General features: G+C 50.6%; 1 long non-coding RNA gene across 1 annotated transcript; it reads right to left on the reverse strand.

The window, feature by feature from the left end:
• Positions 1–8588: 8588 nt before the first annotated feature.
• LOC122200237 lies at positions 8589–15400 on the reverse strand. The gene is made up of 3 exons (XR_006193758.1): positions 15334–15400; positions 12357–12938; positions 8589–9937 (listed from the first exon to the last, which is right to left on the reverse strand). It is a non-coding gene; the product is annotated as an uncharacterized LOC122200237 (long non-coding RNA).
• Positions 15401–15825: the final 425 nt, after the last annotated feature.

Here is a 15825-nt window from a genome sequence, read left to right on the forward strand (position 1 = left end):
CCTCTGTGCCCAAGACTTTCCCTGTTCAGGGAGCAGGGAGGATTGCCTGAGATCGTGGATGGAGGCAGGCTTTACCGGTGCACATGCTCCCATTCGCCTTAACCGCTCGGCTGTTAAGAGCACAGATCTGGAGCCGATCTGCATTCAGATGCCAGTTGTGCTCCTTGTTAGCTGTGTGACTTTGGACAACTTCTTTAACTTCTCTGTGCCTCAGTTTTTCATCTTTAAAATGCATACAATACTCCTACTTGTCTCATAAGACTGTTGTGAGCTAAATATATATAAAGCACTTAGGAACGTTCCTGGGGGCACCCTGGTGGCTCACTCAGCTAAGCTCCGACTTCGGCTCCAGTCATGATCTCACGGTTTGTGGGTTCGAGCCGCGCATCGGGCTCCGTGCTGACAGCTTAGAGCCTGGAGCCCGCTTTGAGTTCAATGTCCCCCTCTCTCTGTCCCTCCCCCACTCACATTCAGTCTCTCTCTCTCTCAAAAATAAATAAACATTTTTAAAAATGTAAAAAAAAAAAAAAAAAAAAAGGAGAGTTCCTGGCATATAGCAAGTGCTGTATGTAGGTTAGATGCTATTACTGCTATTATTTTTATTTATTATCATCATTATTAAAGCATTTGCAGATCTAAGGTATCTTCACCACTGTCACAACATATGATGTTTCACTTTCTCCCAACAAACCCATGAGACACATTCTACTGTTATCCTCACTGTAGATAAGAGGAAATTTAAGATCAGAAGATGTAAGTGTTAACCATCTGTGCTCATTTCACTGCACCATTCTTGTCTCTCAACGACGGTGCAGTTAATAACCTTCAGGTGACAATCGGGCCCCATCCTGACTAGAGCGGGGCAGGGGCAGATGGCTCAGAACAGGCTGTTTCCCAAACAGGCTGTGTCCTCGGCTGGCATCCCAAGGATCCTCTCTCTCTATTGTTTGCCCACCACATGATTAAACCCATGCTTGTGCCCAACACCTCACCTCTACTGACTTTTCTAATAGAGTCCCTAACTGCAAAGTGAACATCTACCTTTCTTATTCTAATTGGCTTGGTGGTCATTTTGTCTCATTACACCATGCCTGTATACTCTAAGTGATCTTCCCTGGGGCAGAAAAATCTGCCATCTTTTGCCAGGCTCAGAGAGAGCCTGTTTAGTTGGGCTCCAAATGAGCAGGAGGCTTGGGCTTTGGGCACCTGGGTACCAGGAAGCCAGTGTCCTCCCTTTTGAGCTCTTAGCTACGGAGGGCACATTCGCAGAAGGCCTCTGCTTGTACAGGCACTCCGAGACCACTGCCAAACTGGCGCAAGACGCTGGAAGGTTACAAAAATGCACCTGCCACGGGCAATGGAGACCCAGAGCCCAGGGATGGATACAAAGTGCACGTTGTAATAATATATGGTGTCTGCACATGATGAGGATTTAAGAAGTTAGTTGTTATAATTATTACTATTAATACTATTATTATCATATTATATCATTTATTTGCCTACCATTAAACATATAGTAAATCCATAGTATATACTACATATAGACTAGAGAACATATACTATCTAGTTACACTCCATAAGTATATAACATAAATAGCACATGGCCTACATATAGCATATTATTATATTTACTTCTATTAAAGGAACTAGATATTATTATTATAATATACTATAGTGACACCAAGGAGAAAGTGATTATATCGAGCATAATTTGTTCAGGAAACATGCTTGTAATCCAAAGAACTCGTACATCAAAGCAAATTTCGAAAACCATGGGCTCCGTTGTGATCATGTGACATTCAACAGCATGTAGCACTCATATATTTTTTTTAATGTTTATTTCTTTTTTAGAGCGACGGAGAGAGCACGAGCAGGGGAGGAGCGGAGAGAGAGGGAGACACAGAATCAGAAGCAGGCCCCAGGCTCTAAGCTGTCAGCACAGAGCCCAAGGCGGGGCTTGAACCCAGGAACTGTCAGATCATGACCGGAGCTGAAGCAGGTGCTTAACCGACTAAGCCACCCCAGGCACTCCACGTACTACTCATTTTGCAAGACATTGCTCATTTATCAAGTTAAACTTTATTTTTTTAATGTTTATTTTTGAGAGAGAGAGAGTGAGAGCATGAGGGGATGAGGGACAGAGAGAGGGAGACAGAATCTGAAGCAGGCCCCAGGCTCTAAGCTGTCAGCACAGAGCCCCACACAGGGCTTGAACTCACAAGACGAAAGATCACGACCTGACCTGAAGTCAGACTCTTGACCGACTGAGCCACCCAGGCGCCCCATCAAGTTAAAATTTATTAGAAATGTTTGTTCATCTCGTGGAACACTCACAGAACAAGTTCCTTGCAATCCAAGGTTTTACTGTAGGTATGAAACGGCAGAACAGTCACTATTTTTGAAGTCTGACAATATGCTAGAGCTTTCACAAGCATTATTGCTACAACCGTCATAAAATCCCATGCGTGGAGAATTGCCACATTTTGGATGAGACAACGAATCCTTTCGGAGAGGGTAAGTGACGTGCACCACAGGTCACGGTGGGACCGAGATTCACACCAGGGTTGGACTGCCTCCAGAGCACAAGGTCCCCAGTCGGGAGCCTGACAAAGAGCCTGGGAAAAGAATGGCCGGGACAATAGCCCAGAGGCAGCCGCAGGCACCATCTGAAAGGACAGAGTCCATCCCCAAGCCTGCCGCCAACAGCGGAGGAAGGCTCTGGCAGTGGGAGCAGATGCCAGCAGGTACGATCGGTGTCTGGTAGGAAGATAGAACCAGAGCCTTCCGAGAGCACGGCCCAGGTGGCTCTGAATCCAGTTGAGACAATTAGACAATTAGTCCCTCTGACATCACAGCGGGGCATGTGCGGAGGTGGCCCCGCCAAGCCTTGCGGCCCTGCTCTGGGACCCCCCACCCCCACCCTCCCCCAGCTCCCCGAGCCGCGGAGCTGTGCTGTCCTGTCCTGTCATTCAGTGAAATGTCAGTGTGGGAGCAAACCGAGAGCAAACGTGTCTTTCATTTGCCAATTAGTCACTTACCACCTGTAACTGTTCTTGGGTGTGATGTGCGGGCACGTGCTGTACATTATGTAACCTCGCCTTGATCTGGACTTGGTGCCCCCGCTCGAGTTTCATTAAGTTCCACGTGGGGCAGGACTGTCTTCTATTTAACTGGATTCCCCGGAGCACGAGGCAGACCCACTCCTGGTGATGGAGGGCCTGCTCCAGAGAAGGGAAGCAGCCCGGCCCCTCCCGGGTCGGTGGAGACGGCACCTGGGGCGGAGGTGACTGGTTCTGATCACGGCCGTGCTTCCCCCACCGGGGCTCAGGGAATCCCTGCCCTGCCTCGCCCTCCCCTTCTGCCTCTGTGAGAAATGGCAGCGGCACCACACGTGGGCGTGGGCGTCTGGTGTGAAGACGTTGGGTGAGTGACTGTTTGCTCTGTTGTTTTCCTGCCCTTTCCTGACGAGATAAGATCTGGACAGGCTTGCGGTTCTCTCCCACCGACCCTCAAAGGCAACACAGAAACCAAGCTCCCATTTCTCAGCCGCCTCCCCCAAATCACACCCCATTTCAATATCTGTAATGAGATCCGGGTCACTTGAAAGCAGCAGCAGAGAAAAACACAGAGCAAGATCAATGCCTCTGCGCTTCCCTTTCTTCTCGGAAGGTCTCCGGGCAAAAGTGATTTGCATGGGCCTGCAGCTCCTCTCTCCTCTGCTCAGCACCTTAGAGGGAGACTCCAACTGGAGGTTGCTAGTGAAGGCCACATTCCCCAGCCCTAAGGGGGGGGGGGGGGGGAGCGGGGCGGGGGGGATATGAGTGCTTAAAGGAGAACTAAGTGTGCAAGTCTTCCAGGAGCCTGGGAAGAGGGAGCAGCCTGCCTTGGAGAGACAGGAGAGTGGAAAGTCACATATCCTCAGAGAAACAGCTGAAGAGCAGAAAGGGCAATGTGCACAAGCCCTGTGTGCCAGCAGGCTCCCAAATGGGATGCCAGTCGCAGGATGCCCTACGTGGGCTGACGCCTCTAGAGCCCCGCCTTGCAGAGCGGAATGCGGAGTTAGCCCCCCCTCACTAAAACCCTGTGGCCAGGTTCCTGACCCTCCGTGTGTCCTGCCAGCGGGAGAGAACAGAAGCCTTCCCTCCACTCCTCTTCAGACTCCCTTTACTTATAAGCTGGCCGCTGGTCACACCAGTCACTAGGATGCTGAAGTTCACTGAGAAATCAGGGAAAGTGAGCATAAAAAGATAGCACTGCACAGAGAGGGCTCGAAAGGACAGAGGGAGAAAGAATTAGACATCTCTTCTTTGTTTTAAAAAGAATCATGTCCTTCTGGCCTTAGGTCCCAGAGGTCAGAGGGCAGGAGGAGACAGGGAGGTGGGAGGAAAGAAAGAGGTGGGGGGAGACAGAGAGAGAGAGTTTGGGATTCCTTTGGATCTCTGGTGTTCAAAATAGCAGGTATTCGAAAAGGAGGCGAGTATGGCTTAAGGTCCCGTAGGACTTAGCAATGGCCTCTCTGAATGACCAGCCCGACAGACTCCCGAGACACATCCACATTAAACAAGGAAGAAAATCTGGCCTCCAAGATGAAGTCTGGCTGGTTGCAGAGGGGAAGAGGCAGATGTAGCAGTCGCAGGGGGCTGAGGGTAGGGGAAGGGGTAGGGCTGGGGGACACACAGAAGAGCCAGAGGCCCAAAGGTTAAAAATACAGTGGAATGTGGCAGCTCCTTTGATGTTAAGCTTCAGGATACTTTTCATTCTGGGCACCCTAGAATGTCCAGCTGTTAAGAGATGGGCCTGGGGCGCCTGGGTGGCTCAGTCGGTTAAGCGTCCGACTTCGGCTCAGGTCATGATCTCACGGTCTGTGTGTTCGGGCCCCGCGTCAGGCTCTGTGCTGACAGCTCAGAGCCTGGAGCCTGTTTCAGATTCTGTGTCTCCCCCTCTCTCTGCCCCTCCCCTGTTCACACTCTGTCTCTCTCTGTCTCAAAAATAAATAAACGTTAAAAAAAAAAAATTTTTAAAAAGAGATGGGCCTGGAGGGTTTGGGGGAGGGATCGCTGGGGTATTGCTGATGGTGTAGCCTGGTCGGGGGAATGAGGTTGTATAGACCGAGTCTATATGGCTTTCATCGTTCTTTTCCTGGATCCTAGATGGAAAGAACTGAGTCTCTCTCTCTCTTGCCCCGTCTTGGATATATCATTATATTTAATCCTAGATAATATGTGCCCCTTACTTGGGGTCCCCATACATACATACCCCAGGCCTCAGAGGACACTAGCTTCCTGAGGTCAAGTCAGAAGAACAGATTTGAGAAGCTATGAGCCATGCCAGTGCCATGGAATAATTTGGGGCCCTTGCAGTAAATCCAGAGCAAGCCTTGGGCTCTAATTCAGTATCCAAGCCTCCCCCCATGTACAGCCTGGAACCACCAGAAGGGACAGAAGGTACTTCCCCATGGCAGGACAGGACGACCATTAAGAGCACAGGCTTTAGGGTCAGAGCTCCTGGATTTGTATTCTGGCCCCACCATGTACTTGGTGACCTTAAGAAAGCCATTGGACTTCTCTGGGTCTCATTTTCTCAAATGTAGAAAGGGAACAATAATGATCCTTGGTAGGACTACATGAGACATTGTGCCTAGCACAACATCTATCTGAGCAGATAAAATGCTCAATAAATAACAGTCATCCTTATTATTTTTATCATCATTATTATTGTTTCCCCCCAGATGAGTAGCCTCGCTGGGCCCACAGTAGCTCTCTCAGAGGAGGCTCTCAGGGAAGCCAGGGCCCCCGCATTTCCCTAGTCCCCGTGAGCTCTTGAAGGGGGCCGGAGTGCCCAGGTTTACCGTATGTTAGCTTAACCCGGAGGGGACTCAAAGCCCGGTGCAGCCCAAGGGTTTGGACAGAATTTGGTGGCAAACTTGATTGTCGGAGTTGTACTGACTCTGCCTGAAGGGTTAAAAATGATGTTAACCCGCCGTTCTGACTCGCTTTCTGCCAGTCACTGCTTCGCATGGCCGCCTCTGCCTCTCTTCCTCTTCCTCTTCCTGTGCTCTCTTTGCTGATCTGGACTCAGCTTGGTATTCTTGTCACAAGGTCATCTCCCAGGTGAGCTCAGCTCGGGCGGGCGTGAAACAAAACAGCTCATCTGAAGGCAGCGCGCTGTCTGCACAGGGAGGGGGACAGCCCTCCACACTGTCCTGACCTCTCCCAAGGAGGCTCTTTAAGTTCCCTGTTGCAAAGCCGGGCGGAAAGGGTTTTAGCCTAAGCTCTTGAAACCCTCAGACAGGGCGCATGCGCTGCCCCTGATTTGGGTGCTGGGTGGTCCATCCAGGGGTCAACCATCAGCCTTAAAAGATGTCTGGGCCCAATTTGTTTTCAAAAGTCTTGTATGTTTGTTATTTTTTCAACTTCGGTTTTAGATCAGTTTGGGTGTTCTCCAAAGGAGAGCCACGCCGATTTGGCAAGCCACCATTCTCTCTCCCACGCTCTCCTCCCTGCACCCAGGCGTCTCGAATCCCTGCTGCGCCAGCTGCCGCGTCGTGCATCTGAGGCCTTTTCATGTTCGTGGGCCGCGGCTCGTATTTTATAAACACACGGTCAGTTTACACTGCCTGGGAACTTAGGGGCTTTCCTCTCTCCGGGAAACAGCTGTGAGGAGCTTGACCAACCTTGGCTTTGTGGAGAGCGAGGCGTCGCCTCTGATCATGCACGTGGGGCAGGTGCCCTGGCCGGGTTCCCGTTGTTATGCCTGAGGATTCTCCCAGAAATGCTAAGGAGGGGAGTTCATTACGCTCTCCTCGCCCACTTCGAGTCTAATCGTTCATAAGTGACTCTGCATGCTACAAAACCCTGTACGTGTTCATCTTCACTTGTCTGCCAGTAGTACCTTCTAGCATCTGTGACAGGGAGGTCACAGAATCACAGAATCGTAAAGCCGGAAGGGACTATGAGAGTGTCATCCATCCAGGGGACAAGTAAGTAGGTGAGTGCTTACTATGCGCAAAGCACTGTGCCGGTTCCATGGGTGAAGGAAAGTGAGCAAGACCAAGTCTCTGCCTTCCTAGAGCAAGAGGCTTTCTGCTCAGCCGCCACCTCCATGAAGCCTTCCGTCACCTCCCCAGGCCAACTCAGGTTGTCTTACATCCCTCTGCTGACCACCCTCAGGGCACCTGCCACGCTGCAGTCAAATGGCCTTTGTGACTTCCTTCCCCATAGAATGTGCGCTTCTAGTGGACAGGACCTGCCATGCCGGGTGACAATGAGATCCTACAGTTTGTATCACAAGGGAAACAATGGAAGAAGAGACACGCTTCGTGTATTGGCCACCAGTGATGGTAGTTATTTGGCTAACCACCTAAACAAGATGAGGTTAGTGGCTGCCTGAAGAAGGCAGAACTGGAGAAGACAGGGACACCAGCAATCTTTTTTTTTTTTTTAATTTTATTTTATTTTTATTTTTTTTAATGTTTGTTTATTTCGAGAGAGCCAGAGAGGGAGAGAGAGAATCCCAACCAGGCTCCCCACTGTCAGCACAGAGCCCAACACAGGGCTCAAACTTGCAAACCAGGAGATCATGACCTCAACCGGAATCAAGGGTCAGATGCCTAACCAGTGGAGCCACCCAGGCGCCCCATACCACCAGTAATCTCGAGAGTCCAAGAGACGATGGTCAAAATGGGATCATCTAATCTACTAGTCCCTTGGCCCTTCTGCACACCTTCTCTGTTATTGCTGGAAGAGGCTGTGTTAGTTGGCTAGGGCAGCCGTAACAAAGTCCCACAGACTGTATGGTTTAAACAATGGGAATTTATTTTCCCGAAACACTGGGGGTAGGCATCTAAGAACAGGAATGTCGATAAGATTGGTATCTTCTCAGGGTTGCTCTGCTTGTCTTGCAGACAACCACCTTCTCCTCTGTCTTCATGTGGTCTTTTCTCCATGCTTGTCTGTGTCCACATCTCCACTTATAAGGACACCGGTCATACTGGATTAGGGCTCATCTATATGACCTCATTTTTACCTTAATTACCTTTTTAAAGGCTCAATTTCCAAATACAGAGCTATGCTGAGGTACCGGTAGCTAAGATTTCATATGAATCTGTGGGCGGAGGGTGGGGTGTGATTCAGCCCATAACCAATGTCAACACTGGTGCTCACAGATGTGCCAGAGAGTTCCTGACAAAAGCCATAGCCAATCAGTCCGGGGGCTAAGAAATAAGCCTGTGACTCCCTCCCTCCTTGGGTGACTTTACAACCCTGGGGGCTCAAAGCTTCATCTATCACTTTGACCAGATGTAAATATTTTACCGCCTCCATCTTTAATTTTTTTTTTTAACATTTTTTTTGTTCTTGAGAGACAGGGAGAGTGCGAGTTCGAGTCAGGGAGGGGCAGAGAGAGGGAGACAGAAGATCCAAGGCAGGCTCTGTGCTGTGCGTGCAGAGCCTGATGTGGGGCTCAAACTCACGAACCGCAAGATCATAACCTGAGGTGAAATCAAGAGTCAGATACTTAACCAACGGAGCCACCCAAGTGCCCCATGACCTCTGTCTCTTATATGTGCCCCCCCACCCCTTCCCCTCCCCATGGCATTGGTGCTACCTGAGGCTTCTGTATTTGAGCCAAGGGAAAGAGTAGTGTCAATGTGGAGGAAATAGAGAAACAGATTCCCCCGGGGACTAGGATGGAAAATGACATCAATAGAGGCAATTTCCAAGGGAACCTACTGGCTCGCTTCCCAAGCTCATAAGCAGAATTAGAAAAAAGGTCCAAATGCCCTGGCTAGATGGAGGACAGCCAAGCCACCAACAAGTACCAGCAGCGGATCGCTGACTGCCAGCCGGGGCCATGTGCTGCTAGGCAGGAACCAAGATGGAGTAGAGAGAAAGGCCTGGCAGCGGGGCGACCTTCCCCTCAATGTTGCCCTTGCCCTTGGCTTGTGCAAGGCTGTAAGTCCTCAGCAGCCTCGGTTCCCAGGGTTGTTCTTTGCTCTTGGGTGCCAGTTGGCTGGAACATCGCATTGGAAAAGGGTACAGGATGTGAGCTGCCAGATGAACCGACTCATCGTAACCACACTTGGCTTAGCCGGGCTGCACGATGCCAAGAGAGCAAGGGGGATGCTGCTGATTCAGCACAGGCCCGGCGAGGGAGTGGCTGGGGGCGGAGCATGAGCAGGGCACACAGGTAGAGCGGCCTTGAGGCTCTGTGCGCTCAGCCAGCAAGCTGTAGTCCCGCTCTCTAGAGAAAGGGGAGTCTCCAGGCCGGCTCCTCGGCTGCCTCTGAGCCAGCTCTCAAGGTACAAAGTTCCGAAGGACTTGCAAAAGCAGAGGTGGACTGCTTCAGGAAGTATTCAGGCTTCTTCTGAAACCATCCCAACCAGTCCAGATGACCTGCTCCTTGATCTCATCATGAAACTGCATCGAGGGCAGGTGGACCATGCTAAGAGACTCTGGCTCTGGAGCAGTAGCTCAGGAGCTAACGGCCCACAACCTTCCCTCCACCATGTAGCTTTCTGGGCTTCACTTGGAGAGAGCCACGTGTTTCACACAAAGACCAGAAGCTAAGAATCTCGAGAAAGAAGACAGTGGGCGTGGTAGGGAATGGACCTTAACTTAGCAGAGAGTCCGGGGGAGATCAAACAAGAGGAGTGAGACCGGTGATCACCTCACGAGAACTCAAAAGTCCCAGGAGCTGCGCGGAGAACTTCAGCCCAGCTGTGGTTCTCCCCTTCAGTCGATGAGAACACAGAGCAGTATCCATACAGTCTGAGACAGCAGTCTGGCCGCTAGAAGGTGGGAGGGATTCCACTGGCAACCTGGTGACCCCATTTATTCTCTCATTCGGCTCTTATTTGTTGAGTATCTACTTTCTGCCAGGGACTCGATGGGTGGTAAATAAGAGAAACTCCCAGCGCTATTCTTATGAAGCTTACATTCTACAAGAGGGAGAAGAAAATAATCAGTCACACGATGCAAAATGTTTATAATTGTAGCAAATGAGACCAAGAGCTTTGAGACTGATCTGGGCAGTCTGGGAAGGCTTCCTTGGAAGCCACACCTAGGCTGGGCTCTGAAGGATGGATGGGAATTGCCTAGATAAAAGGATGGGTTAGGGATAGGGGAGAATATGCCGGTGGGGGTAGGGGGTGGGGGAGGAGTGCAATATATGTAAAGGCCTTGAGATTGGAAAGAGTCCTTAGGCCTCCCCTCTCACCTTTTGTTGACTTGAACTTGTGTTGGGTCCCTCATAATCTGAAAACTCTAATCTGGACAATTCAAGAGGTTACTTGTGCTTCTAGTGAGCAGAGATGGCCGACTGATTTGCAAAGATCAAGTTTAGGTCTGCACCTGTGTGGGCAGAAGGGCGGGACGTCCCTGTGGGCTCCCATGTAGGCCACACATCAAATGGAGCCAGACCACTCAGCTTGCAAAGCTAAGGCGCAGGACCTACAGGGCACAGAAGCGGCTGGGATCAGCCTCTCTCCATCTCTGAAGCTTGGTGGTTCACTGCAAATTTCATCACAAACAGAAAGACAGCCCCTTCTCCATTCACCCAAAGGGAATCTCTGATCCCTCCGTCTGGTAGGATTCCCCCTAAACTGCCCCAAGCCAGAAGATCTGGTCTCTGACCCCAAGGAGGAGGGATACAGAGAAGATCCTTCCAGTACCAGAGACCTTCAGAAAAAAAATACAGCAAATCCTCCCCTACCTCTAAGCCAGCTGTCCTCCCTGACACCCCAATCTCAACCTCGATCTTTTTTTAATTAATTAATTTAATTTTTAATGTTTGAAGGAGAGAGAGAGAGAGAGAGAATGAGTGGGGGGAGGGGCAGAGGAACAGGGAGACAGAATCTAAAGCAGGCTCCAGGCTCTGACATGGGGCTCACACTCATGAACCGTGAGATCGTGACCTGAGCCGAAGTCAGACGCTTAACTGACTGAGCCTCTCAGAGACCCTCAGCCTTGATCTTAATGCCGTCACAAAGACGTGTCTCACAAGTTACCACTAAGGGTAGAGCAGTTCTGGATGAGGCCACACTGCCCCATTTAAGCCGGGCTTCCTCCCCACTTGCCCATGAGAAATGGTTCCCAGCCCCACTCCTGCTCAAACATCTAGACGCATACCACACAGTCTCATCTCACACACGTGCAAGGCTGATGACAAACCTAATGTCCTGTCCTCGGGCTTCCCAGGGTCTCAGCACACAACAGAGATGGAGAAATGGCTGTAGCCTCCTGCGAGAGGGGCAAGACAAGTCCATCTGAGCGTCAGACCCTCTGAGGGAGGTGGACATCCCTGCTGTTCACCCCCACCACCTGGAGAGTCCTAGGCACACATCTGTCCCCCTAAGTGCTCAAAGCCACCCCAGGCCCTGGAAGGAAGGAGGCCTCCCTTACCTTATCTTCCCCTCTTCCCAGTCTGAGGCTAGGAGCCTCATTTAGAACCTTCCTGCCTTTGGGTGCAGCTGATAAGCCAGGGCCAGGCCAGCTTCATGAGGGCTGCTCAGTGAGCAGAGAGACCCAGGCACCCACAGAGGGCACGCTCAGGAGCTCCCGGAACCATGTTGGGCCCCCTTGTGGCCGGTCCCCACAGGCGGCCCTGTGGGAGGGAACGGGGAGGGAGGGCAATTCTAGCAGCTTCGGTCTTAGTGAAGCCACACCCTCCAGCCCTTCTTTGTTAAGACACCCTAAGTTGGGATATTTGTGTGTTTTCTTTGTGTGCTTAACCCAAGCACCCTTCTAACCCCTGGGCACCAGGCACAGTGGATTTCCACTTCTTTTTCTGCTGGGGCTCTCGCAGCCCACAACTCTTGACCAAGCTGCTTTTCAGTACCAGTCTACCGAAGACAGCGCCCTTGGCCTCCTCGAGCCCCTCCTCAGACCCCCAGGCAGACCCTCACCCCAGCTGCGGCAAGAGGAGGCACCACAGTGACAGAGCTCCCCCTACTGACAGCTCGCCGCGGTGCCGGGCCCGGGAAGGCTTGATGGGATGGATGCCTCTCTGTCTAGTCACTGTGCTGTGAAATCAGGATCTGGAAATATCTTCCAGCTCCCCCTCCACCTGCCACTCCCAAGTGAGGCGGCTTGATCTGGGAGATCTGGAGAAGCAGAGCCCTTGTATCACTGCCAAGGATCCGCAGACAACACAGAACTTGAAGCAGAACTTGAAATGACACCCAGGACAGGCTGCTAATCCAGCACTGGGCCAGACTGACGGGACATGTTCCAGAGTCCTCTCTGTGCCAGCCTCAGAGAGTCATGTGTGTGCCAGGCGACTCAGTTAAGTGCCCACACTGTCTGCCCCCCAGAGAGCTGGTCAAACCCTTCCCAAAGGAATTCTTAGACACCACTCACCTCTCACAGCACAGGCAGCTGAACAGAAGCCGACAACTTTTGGGACTGTCGATGTCGATGAAGTGAGTGACAGAGTAATACATGGTTCTCGAAGTACCATGACACTCATTATGTCACTTCATCCTCAGCAATGCCACTGCAACACCCCCCTCCCCATAAAGCAGATGCCACCATCCAATGAGGAAATTGAGGCGTAGAGAGATGAGGTGACACGCGGGGGTAAAAGCTCAGCTCCTCCTCTCTGATGTCACTTTCCTGAGGGGGAGGGACACTGGGGACCAGGAACGTTCTCAGGCAGGGGCTCCTTTCCCTCCCCAAGCACTAAGTTCACCATAGCAGCCCTCCCCAGATCTTCACAAAACAGGCAAAGGGAATTCGCACAGGCTCATGGATGTGACGGTTTCTGCTGTCTGACCATCACTAGGAAACGCATCTTTGAAAGGATCCGAGAAAGCAGTCAGCTGAGGAAATGGCGGGAGGTCCTCATGGGTTAAACTTCAGGGCGTCTCCCGTCCACAGCTCAGGTGTCTACACCCCTCTGCTTCAGAGCTTGGCATGGGATTCACCTTGATGTGATTTCTGCTGTAAAACAACAAATGCTAATTTGTGCACATTTATTAGAGTTAATTAACCCCCAGCAGCAGTAGCATAAATGGATGCTAATTGGCCTCCAAGTCATTCCTCGTCATTAAAGCTGTATGTCCATGTGGTTACAAATCAAACAGGCTTGCAGATAAGATATGGATATTCATTTATTAATTCAATACATTTGACTCAGCACATCCAGGAGAAGACACTGTATTAGGTGCTTCAAAAGATGAATAAAAAACGATCCCTGCCCTCAAGTAACTCAAACCTTAGTAAAGAAAGACATGAGAAGTCTTCAAATAAAGGCCAACAATGCCAAGTGCCCCAGGAGAGTAAGAACTGCCATGGCGTCTCTCTGAGGAATCATTGAGGGCTTCCTGAAGGAGGTGAGATTTGGCCTGGGCCTTGGGAAGTGGGTAGGAGTAGAATAAACAGAAATTATGTCGCCTTCATTCCAGGGAGCGTATGTGCAATGGTGAAGGGGGGGATGGGGAAGGAAGGCTGTTCTTTGGGAGCAGTGAGGGTTCCTGGTAGGCAGCAGTATTTTGCGTGTAGGGAAGTAGTTTACAAGCATCGTTGAGGCCTTGCTGCATGCCAGGGCCTATGTGCTATTTGTAGGCTCTGTGCAGACAGAGTACAGGGATACACCAGTAGACAAAACACACAAGGTCCCTGCCCTCGCAGGGCTTAAAGTGCCCCCCCCACACAAGAATAAGGCCAAAAATGAAGCCTAGAGAACCCCCAGTGTCACCCTTCTTAACTAGTTCCAGGATTTTCAGGTTGGCACTGGGGAGCTAGTGACAGTGTATAATATTGCAAGTTCATGATAAGAGCCTTTTGGAAGAGCAATCTAGCCCCAGAGTACAAAGCAAATTTAAGAAGAAAGAGGAAAACATTGGAAGTCCAACTGGGTAGCTAGTGCATTAACTTAGATGAGAAATAATGATCGAAACCAGGGCAACAAGAAGCGAAATAAAGGCATGAGTGGAAGCAATACCACCCAGGTAGACTATACTCAGTTTGGAAACCGACTGGATATAGAAAGCGGGGCAAGAAAAGTAGCAAACTCGCCAGGGCTGTGCATCCTGGGTGACTTAGAGAATGTTGGTGCCATCATCCAAGACCAGGGGGTCAAGAGGAGAATGTTGGGATGGGAAAGAAAGGATGAGTTACTGTGAGTTACGCCCAGTGTTGCCCACCTATGAGGCGAGGGGTGTTCCATGCAAAGAGAGATGAGAGAAGCCAGGAAGCCAGGAAGGAGGGGTCAGTGGGAAGGAAAAGTAAATGAAAAAATAGCAAAAGAGGGCCAGATATGAGCAGTTACATCTCTCCAAGACCCTAGCACCCCTTGTTCTCTCTTCATGCCACCAAAGCTCTTTGGAAAGATTCTCTTCTAAAAGCCATAGCCTCTCCTCCAGGAGACCACACAATAGAGAATATACCAGAAATATGTGTGACATATGTGGTGGGGATATCAAAGGGAATTTGAATTCTAGTGGTGATGGGCAAACAAGGGTCTCCATCTTCAATGTCCCTTGTGGCTCTAATACTTTATCTTAGTTTCTTCTTTGACAATGATTCTCCCTCCGTTCTCAGAGACCCTAGCTCCTGGTCTAGAGATCCTGATTCATTGGTTTTCCCATGACCCCAAGAGCCCAGGCTGGCCTGAATACCAGATGATGACCACCACTGGCACCAGAAGGACCAGATCAGAAGTCGCTCTCTTGGCCAGCACCCAGGCTTCCTCACCTACCTCCCCTGTATCACAGTACATCAGAGGCAGGCAGGCCCAGGCAGGTCTGGCACAGAGGCTCCCAGGTTGGGGCAGGAAAGTTGACATCTTCTCAGAGTTTACACAAAGTGCATGTGCCCTCACAGAACATGTCCTCTGGGACCTCACAGGGACTCTGAGTGCCATGATTGGGACATTCCTCGGGCTTGAAGCAGCCAAAGGCAAACATCTTCAGTTCGCAATCCCACCACCAAAGTCTCAAAGACAGAAGGAAAGCCAACTTCCCACAAAGGAGTTGATTTACTTGGGAACCAAGAATTCCCTCAGTGGCAGAGTTTCTCCATGAATGCATAAGCAAAGCCACTGCTGCTTGCATTTTTCCATTGGAACATCTGTTTTCTCTATAACCCCATTAAACAAACCCCAGCAAGTGGAGCTACCAAGTTGAAAGATCATTACCAAATGACTGGTTCCCTACTGGTCTCCAGCCCTGGAGTTTAGAAGAAACATGAGATCCATTCACAAAAAGATTATCCTCTTTCTGGAGAAATCCAGCCACACCACAGACCGCTCTGAGCTGTGAAATTGAGCAGGAGCCTCCAAGAGAGGCCGAGAGAGAGAAAGGGTCCACAGCAGGCAAGAATAATCATCACTCACCTTGGCATTGCCAGTAACCCAGATGGCGAACCTCTGCTCCTCGCTCACAAAAGGGCTGCTCTTATCTCATCCAGGCAATATATGGCTAATTCCACAAAAAGGACAGAAGAATAAAAGGGATTTTTTTTTCTAATAAATATTCTTTTGCAGCTAATCCGCCCGCCCTTTGTAACTGTCAGGCTTCGAGGGGCTGGCAGGAAGCCCATCAGATAAGAAATGCAGCTGTGCCCAGGGAAACGTGAGAAGAGGAGCAGGTTAATAAACACGAAAAACATGTTTGGTAACCGTGTCTGAGGGGAGTCCTCAGAGAGAGACCCTGACAGCCCGGGGACCCTGAAACCAGTGCCACCCAGCGACTGTGGCTACCCCATGGGGATAGGGGTCAGACGTGTGAGCCCCGAAGGCCGGCCGCTGAGCCTGCTTTCCTGAGCCTTCCTGAGTCAGCTCAATGGAAAATGGCATCAGAGTGACAGAGTTGCCAATCAGGAGGCA

Source organism: Panthera leo, chromosome D1 (genome assembly GCF_018350215.1).
Source record: "Panthera leo isolate Ple1 chromosome D1, P.leo_Ple1_pat1.1, whole genome shotgun sequence".
NCBI lineage: Eukaryota > Metazoa > Chordata > Mammalia > Carnivora > Felidae > Panthera > Panthera leo.